Below are 12,650 nucleotides of genomic sequence, written 5' to 3'. Positions count from 1 at the left end.
ACACTCCAGATTGAAATCCTGCTGGTTATTTCTGGGCAGGAGCCAGGGTGATGCTGAGTCTGGCTGCAGTGGCATGCTGATAGTTGCACTCGATATTCTGGGGTTCATGCTCAATATCAGTAGTTGATGTTCCTTCCAGGAAGTGAAGTGGGTTGGAGACAGGATCTGTAGGTGGCCCCACCATCAGAAAGGGCCCACCATTAAATACCCGGAGTTACTCAGAGATCGAGAGAGAGCGGCCTTGTTGGCAGGTTTCTGGGACTTATGTAGCCAGGATGGATCAGCAGACCAAAAGATGAAATGGGGCATGTGCCGAATGGGCATGCTGCTCCTTGGCATGAAGGAGCATTGGTACTGTTTAATGATTTGGTTTTGTGCAAGGGAAATCATGTCTCATAAACTTGATTGAGATTTTTCAGAAAATAATCATGAAGATTGATGAGGGCCAGTGTGGTAGACATTGTTTACTTTGACTTTAGTAAAGCTTTTGACAAGGATCCGCATGGTAGACTAATTAGTAAAGTTGGATCATATGGGATTCAGGGTGAATTTGCCAAATGGATACAAAATTGGCTTAACAACAGGGGACAGAGGGTGATAGTGGAGGGTTGTTTTTCAGACTGGAGGCCAGTTACCAGCAGTGTTCCACAGGAATCGGTACTGGGTCCGCTTTTATTTATCATTTAAATAAATGATTTTGATGAGAATATAGAAGGCATGGTTAGTACGTTTGCATGTGACAGTGGACACTGAGAGAGGTTATCCAAGGCTACAAAGAAATCTTGATCAAATGGGTCAATGCGCTGTGGACTGGCAGACAGTTTAATTTGGATAAATTGCATTTTGGTAAAACAAACATGGACAGGACTTACACAATTAAAAGTAGGACCTTAGGTAATCTTGTAGAACAGAGAGACCTAGGGATTCAAGCACATAACTTTCTGAAGTTTGTGTCCCATACAGACAAGGTGGTTAAGCACCCTGTTTAGCATGCTTGCCTTCATTGCTCCTTTGAGTATAGGAGTTGGTATGTCATGTTATTGTTATACAGGATGTTGGTGAGGCATCTTCTGGAGTACTGTGTCCATTTCTGGTCGCCTTGTTATAGGAAGAATATTATTAAACTTGGGAGGATACAGAAAAGATGTACCAGGTTGTTGCTGGAATGGAGGGTTTGAGTTATAAGGAGAGGCTGGATAGGCTGGGACTTTTTCGACTGGATTGAGGGGTGACCTTACAGAGAGGTCTATAAAATCATGAGCGGCATAGATTAGGTGTCTTTTCCCTAGGGTGGGAATTTCAAAGACATGGGGGGCATATTTTTAAGGTGAGAGGAGAAAGAGTTTAAAAAAAGACATGAGGGGCAACTCTTTTTTAAAGAGTGTTTCATTTGTGGAATGAACTTCCAGAGGAAGTGATATATGCGGGACAGTTACAACATGTAAAAAACATTTGGGTAAGTACATGAATAATGAATGTTTAGAGGGATATGGGCCAAGCACATGGAATATGGGGCCAGTTTAATTTAGAAACATGGTTGGCATGAACTAGTTGGGCTGAAGGGTCTGTTCCCATGTTGAATGACTCTATGATTCCTCTACCTATGGTTCTTGCATTAACAAGGGAACCGGACTGGCATCACTGTGAAAATTAACATCTTGTACTTAGCAGAGACTTAATTTTGAAACAGATTGACCTGAGGATGCAAACCTGAGGAAGCAGGGACCAGTGAATAGATCTGATGTTTGCTGTACTCCTGTGGTATTGTGCAGTGACATGCACCTAGAAATGTTTCTGAACAGGATGTAATTTGTGATATAATGAATGATCTCTGATGGTAATCGACTGAGCCATCGGTTTTTTCTCACTCATTGTGTTATTTTCTTTACAATTAATTGTGTTGTTTTAATCACAGTTATCCAGCAACTTTAACTTTTAAAATTAATTGTTGATATACTCAATATGTAATTTATTACAATTTCACAGAAACCCTACAGCATGGAAGCACGCCATTCGGCCTATGGATTCCACACCAAACTTCTGAACAGAATCCCACCCATCCCTATAATGCCACATTTTCCATGGCTAATCCACCAAGCCTGTGCATTCCTGGTCACTATGGACAATTTAACATGGCCAATCTACCCATCCTGCACATTAGATTAGATTAGATTAGATTAGATTACTTACAGTGTGGAAACAGGCCCTTCGGCCCAACAAGTCCACACCGACCCGCCAAAGCGCAACCCACCCATACCCCTACATTTACCCCTTACCTAACACTACGGGCAATTTAGCATGGCCAATTCACCTGACCCGCACATCTTTGGACTGTGGGAGGAAACCTACTTAGACATGGGGAACATGTGCAAAGTCCACATGGACAGTCACCGGAGGCAAGAATCAAACCCAAGTTCCTGGCGCTGTGAGGCAGGAGTGCTCACTACTGAGCCACAGTGCTATCCATGCTGATTATGTTTGTGTGTTGATTAAATATTGCCAGTTGACAAGATGTTGTCTAACTTGTTTAAAACATTTGACAAGAAAGATTAATAGATTTGTGTAGAAGCTTGTGGGGATTTGAGTTGAGGATGGGTAAAGCTAACGTATATCATCCAGTTTTGATTGTTCACAAGATGATTCAACAGAACAATCTTAGACATTATTCACTTTTAGGTTGCTGCTGAGGTTTTATATAACTGTGATAAGAATTACCACACTTTCAAATAGTGTTCCTAACACTCACTAACCTCTGAGTATAACACGGCATGGTGGCTTAATGGCTCGCACTGCTGCCTCACAGCACCAGGGACCCGGGTTCAATTCTAGCCTCAGGCGACTGTCCGTGTGGAGTTTGCATATCCTCCCTGTGTCTGTGCGGGTTTCTGCCCACAACCCAAAGATATGCAGGCCATGCTAAATTGCCTGTAGTGGTCAGTGAAGTGGAGGTTAGGTGCATTAGTCAGGGGTAAATGTAGAGTGATGGGGAATGGGTTTGAGTGGGATACTCTTCAGAGGGTCAGTGTAGACTTGTTGGCACAAAGGGCCTGTTTCCACACTGTCGGAATTCTAATTCCTAAAGAATCATCTGTGCCTGTCCTCTAATTTTGTACATTTATTGTCCCTGATTATCAACCTCTCTGATAACAGAATAGGTCTTTCCTATAGACCTGAATAATTGTTTACACTTCAGTGTCTTCTCTTCACAAGAACACAACTCCAGCCTGTCAACGAAGACAAGGCAAGTAGAGGAGGAGATCTCCAAGCACATCTCATTTACAACTTGTGATGGTACTGTGACTTTAAGATGAATTTACATCGTGAATGGCAGAACCCTTAGGAGTATTGATATGCAGACGGATCTCCGTGTGCAGGTCCACAGATCACTAAAGATGACAATGCAGCTGGATTAAATAGTAATAAAGGCCTATATGGCATGCTTGTCTTCATTGGAAGGGGCACTGAATATAAGGACAGGCAAGTTATGCGACAGCTTATTAGAACTTCAGTTAGGTCGCACTGGAAATGTTGCGTACAGTTCTGGGCACCATACTACCAGAAGGATGTGGATGCTTTTGAAAGAGTACAGAAAAGTTTTACAGGATATTGCTTGGTATGGGGAATTTTAACTATGAAGAAAGGTTGGATAGACTGGAATGCAGGAGGTTGAGAGGCCACCTGACTGAAGTTTATAAGATTGTGAATGGCATGAATAGAGTGCAAAGTATGAGGCTTTTTCACAGGGTGAAGGAGTCAATTTCTAGTGGACACTGGTTCAAGGTATGGGGTGAGGGAGGAATTTAAAACAGATATGCGAGGCAAATTGTTCACACAAAGGGTAGTGAGTGCCCGGAACACACTGCCAGAGGAGGTGGTGGAAGCAGAAACATTAGCAGCATTCAAGAAGCACCTGGATGAATACATGAATAAGAAGGGAATTGTAGGATACTGATCCTTAAGTGAAGACAGTTTTAGGATGGAAGGGCAAAAGGTGTTGGTAGGCCAAAGGGCCTGCTTCTGTGCAGGCCTGTTCAGTTGGCGTTTAGAGTTGCCCAGTGAAGCTGGTGTAGATACAGCTCCCTCTACGCTACAGCAAAAAGCCCGAGGTCGGTCTCTGCTGCTAGATTGTTTTGGTGTTCCTTTCTCCTGGTCTGGTAGGGAGATATTCCATGAGAAAAATCTGTTGCATTGAATTTGCCCTCGCCTAGGGTGTGTTTATGAGGTGCTGCTATATTGGAATAGTCGATGATTAGTAATTAAACAACATATTACTTTATCAGGTTTTACAATAGAGTTATGCTAATTCTTCTTTTGTATCATTTTATTTAAATGTATTATAACAATAAATGTGTTTTGCTTAAAGCCCTATGTGGACCAATTGAATCACATCTGGAATACAGTACATTATACTTGCCTTCAAATAAGGTAGAAATTCAGGTCTAGGCTATCTGCTTGATATATTTTGAGGGGGTTTGGTCTGGTTCATAACAAATCGATATTCAGTCCCAAATACTAGGGAGAATGATGGTGCAACAGGGGGTGCAGCTGGAGATGATGCCTCAGTTGAATTATCACGAGACTATTATCCCGGCTCAGTCTGGCCTGCAGGCGGACACAGACATTTCTGCTCAGTGTTCCTGGGTTTGGGTGTAAAGTATCCCAGATTCCCACTCAGTATCAGTGCAATGACTATACCTTGAATCCATTTATGGCAAGGATACATAATACAGGATTTATTCAACTGGAGCAGGTCCCACCATGTGATCGAGCCAAGTACCCACTATCTGTGTCTCAGAGAATTCTCCGCTCAGACTAGTGGGGTCATTACACAAGTGAAAATGCACAAACTGATAGTGAGAATGCTACTGTTCTACATTGGTGATTGGTTCATCAACAGGTCACAAACATTCTGCGTTTCTGGTATCAACAGGAGGATATAAACTGTTGTTATAATGGAAATTAAAGTCTATGTACTTTTTACAGATTTGAACATTAAATAGAATCATTTCTGTGACCTCTAAATAGGAGTTAAAAATCACACAACACTAGGTTATAGTCCAACAGGTTTATTTAGAAGCTTATTTAGGTTTCGGAGCGCCGCTTGTTCATCAGATGGTTGTGGAGAATAAGGTCGTAAGACATAGTTTATAGCAAAAATTTACAGTGTGATGTAACTGAAATTATATATTGAAAAAGACCCAGATGTTTGTTAAGTCTGTCATCTGTTAGAATGGAGAAAGTGAGGACTGCAGATGCTGGAGATCAGAGCTGAAAGTGTGTTGCTGGAAAAGCGCAGCAGGTCAGGCAGCATCCAAAGTACAGGAGAATCGACGTTTCGGGCATGAGCCCTTCTTCAAGAATGAGGAAAGTGTGTCCAGCAGGCTAAGATAAAAGGTAGGGAGGAGGAACTTAGGGGAGGGGCATTGGAAATGCGATAGGTGGAAGGAGGTCATCTTCTTCCTGACCTCTCCGCCCACACCCCCACTCCAGCCTATCACCCTCACCTTAACCTCCTTCCACCTATCGCATTTCCAACATCCCTCCCCCAAGTCCCTCCTCCCTACCTTTTACCTTAGCCTGCTGGACACACTTTCCTCATTCCTGAAGAAGGGCTCATGCCCGAAATGTCGATTCTCCTGCTCCTTGGATGCTGCCTGACCTGCTGCGCTTTTCCAGCAACACATTTTCACCATCTTTTAGAATGACCATGTTAGTTTCACTTATTTCATACGTAAATTGCAAAACCTTTTTTAAAAAGTTACATTCTCAAGTGCACTTTTCACAATTGGTGTCATGTCGGCCCAGATAAGGTCTTGAAGGTGTTAACTCCCTGTGAGGCTGTCTGTGCCACAACGGTTAAACTGATTCTAATCTAAAAAACATATTTACAGAATCTTACATGGATTCTGTTTGAGAAAAGTAAAATGTAATTCTGCAAGTCCAACTTCACACCACAAACTTTTATGTGTTTGTGTGTATGTGGGTGTGTGGTGGTGGGGGGGTTGGAGTGTCTGTGGGAGGGTGTATGTATCCAAATCACTCTAAACATGAGATTATAAATATGCTGAAGAATATAGAGACTGATGAATGCATTTGTTGTTAGCTGTAATCATGTGCGTTTGTTCCTGTGATTTATACTTAGGAATATCTCTGAATTGTTAACACTTTGAACCATCACACACCACTGTTGCCTGCATTTCCCTCTGCTGGGCACTTTGGATATCTCACTTGCACAAAACACACACACACACACAATCTCATGTGTATTTCCCTCTGTGTGAATATCACACTGACCATAGCGTATTTCTGTCCCATGTCTCATCAATTCCAACAGAGCTCCTAACACTAATAAGAGCCTGATATTTCATTTCTCTAACAAATTTGTGCTGATTTGTCTTATAAACTTGCTTTCTGCTGCTTTAAGTTTGAAGCTGCAGCTTTTTGACTCTTGTTGGAGGAGGATTCATCTGACGTAAGTGAAGTATTCCATCACTGTGTTGACTTACACCTTGTAGATGTGGGAAAGAGTTTGTGGATTTAAGAGGCAAATACTTACTCACACACAAATATCTGAAGGATTCTATCAAAAATAAGAAATCTACATACTAAAAATTAAAATAAAAAGCCTTATAATAAGATATTGAATCATAGATTAAAAGTAATGTCCCAGAATCCAGCATTTCTATTCTTGAGTATGTTGTTTCCCAATAGCAGTGCAGGCAGTATTGTTCAACATGGAGATGTGAGGAAATGATGGGATATTGATATTCTCACTACATCAATACTCTCGAACCCTAAGTTAATGCTCTGGGACATGGGTTCAAATCCCACCATGGTAGATGGCATAATATAAATTCAATAAAAATCTGGAATAAAAGCAAGTTCAAAGTCAACCATGTAAATAATGCTGATTGTCATATAAATCAAACACGTCTGGTTTACTAGTGTTTATTTAGTAATGGAGATGCTGGTGTTGGACTGGGGTGTATAAAGTTAAAAATCACACAACACCAGGTTATAGTCCAACAGGTTTAACTCGAAGCACTAGCTTTTGGAGCGCTGCTCTTTCATCAGATTTATTTCATAGTCATCCTTATCTAGCCTTGCCTACAAGTCACTAAAGACCCACTGCAATGTAGCTGACTCATAACTACCCTGTGGCCCTAGTCAGTAACATATATTCCTGTAAAGGAATATAAATCTTATACCTCCTAGCTTCTGGAGTAGAGTCAATGAGGGCCACTTGTGGTGCAGTGTAAGTGTCCTACCTCAAAGGCAGGAAACCCAAGTTTAAGTCCTAACTACTCCAGAGCTATGTCATAACATTACATTACCAACAGGGTGGAAACAGGCCCTTCAGCCCAACAAGTCCACACCGACCTTCCGAAGAGCAACCTACCCTGATCCATTCCCCTACCCTGACTACTGCACCTAATCTGTGGGTAATTTAGCATGACCAATTCACCTGACCTGCACATCTTTGGACTTTGGGAGGAAACCGGAGCACCCAGAGGAAACCCACGCAGACACGGGGAGAATGCACAAGCTCCACACAGTCACCCAAAGCAAGAATCAAATCCAGGTCTCTGGCACTGTGAGGCTAACCACTGAGCCACAACATCTCTGAACAGGATGGTTAAGAAATATCTAATATTGATAAACTCCAGTCCCAAACAGAGATTTAGACTCATAGACATTTGCAGCCTATTATCTCTGTGATGTGACTCTTAATACCATTTTCCAATAGTTGGCCTGTATCTAAATATGGCTTCATGATAAGGTAATGTCTCACTCAACCACCCTTTGAAGCAGAGCCAAAATGTGTGGTGCTGGAAAAGCACAGCAGGTCAGGCAGCATCCAAGAAGCAGGAGAGTCAAAATTTTAGACATAGGCCTTCAATCAGGACATTCCTGATGAAGAGCTTATGCCCAAAATGTCGACTGTCCTGCTCCTCGGATGCTGCCTGACCTGCTGTGCTTTTCGACTTTGACCTCTAGCATCTGCAGTCCTCACTTTCTCCCACCTTTTGAAGCAGTGACTCTCTAGACTCTCTCTCTGCTCTCGGAGTGAAAATAATTCTCATTCACTCTCCTTTAGGCCTTCAATCTTAAATCCATGCTCCCTGGTTATTGACCCATCTAGTAATGGGAAACATTCCTTCCCATCCTTATCTATGTCTCACACAACCTTGCTTATTTTTATAAGATCCTCTCCCAATCTTCACTGCTCCAAGAAAATCAACCACTGTCTGTCCAATCTTTTCTCATTGCTCAGACCCTCGAGTCCAGGTGATATCCTGGTAAATTTCCCAATGCTGTCACATCCTTCTTATAATATAGTGACCAGACTGCAAAAAACATAAAGCTAGCACTATGGATTTAGGGGAGAGTGGGCTAGGTTTACTGGGCATATGGACAAAAAGCTATGGTGACAAATAGAAAGCTGGAAATATTGAAAGCAACAAATGAAAAATATTCAACAACAACAAAAAAATCAATTTAAAAACAAAACCCCACTAGGAAAGGTCCACCATGGCCTTCTAAGGAAGACAAAGATAATATTTGAAAGAAGGTGCAAAAAATGTGGCCATAGAATCATACAGCACAGAAACCGACCCTTTGGTCCAACTCATCCAAGCTGACCAGGTTTCTTAAACTGAACTAGTCCCACTTGCCTGCATTTGACCCATTTCAGTCTGAACCTTTCCTAATCATATACTGTCCAATCTCTTTGAAATGTTGTGAACTATACCTGCATCCACCACTTCCTACGGCAGTTTATTCCACACATAGACCACCTTCTGTGTGAATAAGTTGTCATTCAGTTCCTTATTAAATCTTTCTCCTCTCACTTTAAAATATGCCCCGAGTTTTGAACTCCCCCCAATTAGGAAAGACCTTTGCTATTCACCTTTTCTATGCCCCTTTATAAGGTCATCCCTCAACCTCCTACACGTCAGTGCAAACCATCCCAGTCTTCCCTTATAACTCAAATCCTCCAGTCCCAACAATATCATGATAAGTCTTTTCTAAACCCTCTCCAATTTAATAATATCCTTCCTATATCAGGGTGACCAGAAATGTGCACTGTACTCCCAAGTGGCCTTACCAATGTCTTGTACAAAGTGACGTCCCAACTCCTATATTCATTGGTCTGAGCAATGATGGCCTAACCTCCTTTTCTACCTGTGACACAACTTTCAAAGAACTATGTACCTGAACCCCCAGGTCTCTCTGTTCTACAACAGTACTCGGGGTCCTACCATTAATTATAAATCCTGTCCTGGTTCACTCTATCAAAATGCAATGTCTTGCATTTATTCAAATTAAATTCCAACTGCCACTCAGCCTGTTGACCCAACTGATCAAAATTCTACTGTACGCTTGGCGAATTTCCACTACCGACTACACCACCAGTTTTGGTGTCATCCACAAACCTACTAATCCTTCCTCCTAAATTCTCATCCAACTCGAAGTTCTTGAGAAGATTTGTAGCTCAGGTTGTGGACGAGGTTGTTGACTTGCTTGCTGAACTGGTAAGTTTGTTTGCAGGCATTTCATCATGGGTAGCATCATCAGGGCGCCTCTAGTGAAGCATTGGTAGATTAGATTAAATTACTTACAGTGTGGTAACAGGCCCTTCGGCCCAACAAGTCCACACCGACCCGCCGAAGCGCAACCCACCCAGACCCATTCCCCTACATTTACCCCTTCACCTAACACTCTGGGCAATTTAACATGGCCAATTCACCTAACCTACACATTTTTGGATTGCGGGAGGAAACCGGAGCACCCGGAGGAAACCCGCATAGACACGGGGAGAATGTGCAAACTCCACACAGAGAGTCACCTGAGATGGGAATCGAACCTGGGTCTCTGGCGCAGTGACGCAGCAGTGCCTCACATTTTCTGTGTTCTTCCCACTTGCTATTTATGTGTCCCGATTTGCTGAGGTAGGTGGTAACATTTCTGGTAATGTTTCTTAGTGGTTGGAATATGGGATCTGACTCAAAATGTTTGTTAATGGAATGCCAGGTTGAGTGCCAGACCTTCAGGAATTTCTGTGCATTTCTTTGTCATACGTCAAGGACATTTCTGAAACAAACACCAGACTACCCTAACCCCTAGGTATTATGGTAGCCCACAAACCAGCAACTACGCTACGACAGCTACTGATGAGCATAAAGGATCCTATACCTGCAACTATCAGAATCAACATTATATACAAAATACCATGGAAAGGTTGCCACAAAAGGCAAACTGGAAAAAAAACTAGCCATCAGGATACATGAACACCAACTAGCCACCGAGAGATATGATCAACTGTCACTTGTATCCATACACATGGACAAAGAAGGAGACCAATTTGACTGGGACACGCGTACCTATCCTCGGACAAGCCAAAGACATGCATGGGAATTCCTGGAGGCCTGGCACTCGACCTAGAACTCCATTAACAAACATGTAGAATTATACCCCATACACCAACCACCAAAAAAAAAACCAGAAATGAAACCACCCACCTCAGCAAACCGGGAGACATAAGTAACGACCAGGACAGAACACCAACGTTTCACTGGAGATGGACTGATTATGTTACCTAATACGGTGTTGAGAAGTCTGCAAACAAACTTTCCAACAAGCAAGTCAACAACCTCTGATCAAAATCATTTTGATGAACAAAGTGGACCAGCACCGAAACTTGCTGAAAACCACTGGTTACCGGCCTCCAGTCTGAAAAACAACTTTATAATCTTCCTGTTTTCTATCGTCAAGCTAATTTTGTATCCAATTGTATCCCATGTGATCTAACTATACTAATTAGTCTAGAACATTATCAAAGGTTTTACTAAAGTCTATGTCGACAACATCTAATGCTCTACCTTTATTAATCCTTTAAATTTATGTCCTCAAAAACCTCAATCAAATTGATGGGACACAATTTCCCAATCACAAAGCTATGCTGACTATCCTTAATCTGTCTTTACCTCTCCAAATGCAATGTATTTTATAATTTTATTTTTATAAATATGATATTTTATAATCTCTTCAACAACTGGCTCGAAGGTAGAAGACAATGTGGTGACGCATGATTGCCTTCAGATTGGGGGCCTGTGACCAGCAGTGTGCCACAAGGATCGGTACTGGGTCCATTGCTTTGTGTCATTTATATAAACAATATGGATGTGAGGTATCATTAGTGAGTTTGCAGATGACCGCAGAATTGGAGGTGTAGTGGACAGCGAAGAAGGTTAACTCAGATTACAACAGGATCTTGACCAGATGGGCCAATGGGCTTAGGAGTGGCAGATGGAGTTTAATTTAGATAAATATGAGGTGCAGCATTTAGGAAAGGCAAATCAGGGCAGGATTTGTATACTTAATGCTAAGGTCCTGGGGAGTGTTGCTGAACAAACAGACCTTGGATCTGGGCCAAGTGCTGGCAAATAGAACTAGATTAGTTTAGGATATCTGGTCAGCATGGATGAGTGGACCAAAGGGTCTGTTTCTGTGGTGTACATCTCTATGACTCTACAACTCCATGTGGCACTGGTGACAGATTCACTGGTCTATAGTTCCCTGGCTTTTTCTTAAAGCCTTTCTTTAAATAAAGGTGCATTAGTTGACCTGCAGTCCTCTAGCGCCCCATAGATATCTACAGTAGGGGGCTCACAATTTCTTCTCTGCCTATCCACAACGTCCTGGGACACACTTGATCAGGTCCCAGAGATTTATCCACCTTTATGTGTTGTTAAGATCTCCAGCACCTCCTCTTCTGTAATGCGGATTATTTTCAAACATCAATATTTATTCTCAGTTCTCTCGCCTTCATGTTTCTTCACAGTAAACTGGCACAAAATGTAGTATGCCTGCTATCTTCTGTGGTTCCACACAAAGATAACCTCATCCCTCTTTAACATGCCTTATTCTTTCCTTAGCTGCTCTTAACATACGCGATGAATCTCTGGATTATTGTTAACCTTACCTGTCATGGCTATATCATCTCCTTTTGTCCCCTGATTTCCCTCTTAATAATGGACCTATCTCTCTTGAAATACTCTTCAAAGGATTCACTTGATCCCAGTTGTGTATACCTAACATATGCCTCCTTATACTTGTTCAAACAAAGCCTCAATGAAGGCAGCATTTGGTATACATGCCGTTATTGCTCAGTGCATTGAGTATAGACTTTGGGAGGTCATGTTGTAGCTGTACAGGACATTTGTTAGGCAATTATTAAAATACTATGTGCAATTCTGGCCTCACTGCTATGAGAAGGATGTTATGAAATTTGTTAGGGTTTAGGAAAGTTTTACAAGGATGTTGCCAGGATTGGAGGATTTGAGCTATAAGGAGAGGCGGAATATACTGGGGCTATTTTCCCTGGAGGCTGAGGGGTGACCTTACAGAGGTCATGAGGGGCATGAATAGGGTAAATACACAAGGTACTTTCCTCGGGGTGAGCGAGTCAAAAGCTTGAGGGCACAGGTTTAGCAATGAGAGGGGAAAGATTTAAAAGGGACCGAAGGAGCAGTTTTTTCACACAGAGGGTGGTGCATGTATGGAATAAGCTGCCCAAGGAATTGTTGGAGACTAGTACAACACTTAAAAGGCATCTGGATGGTTATATGAATAGGAAGGGTTTAGAG

This window comes from Hemiscyllium ocellatum, chromosome 12, assembly GCF_020745735.1.
Source record: "Hemiscyllium ocellatum isolate sHemOce1 chromosome 12, sHemOce1.pat.X.cur, whole genome shotgun sequence".
NCBI classification, from domain to species: Eukaryota; Metazoa; Chordata; class Chondrichthyes; order Orectolobiformes; family Hemiscylliidae; genus Hemiscyllium; species Hemiscyllium ocellatum.
Note: the sequence above shows the minus strand (reverse complement) of the source record.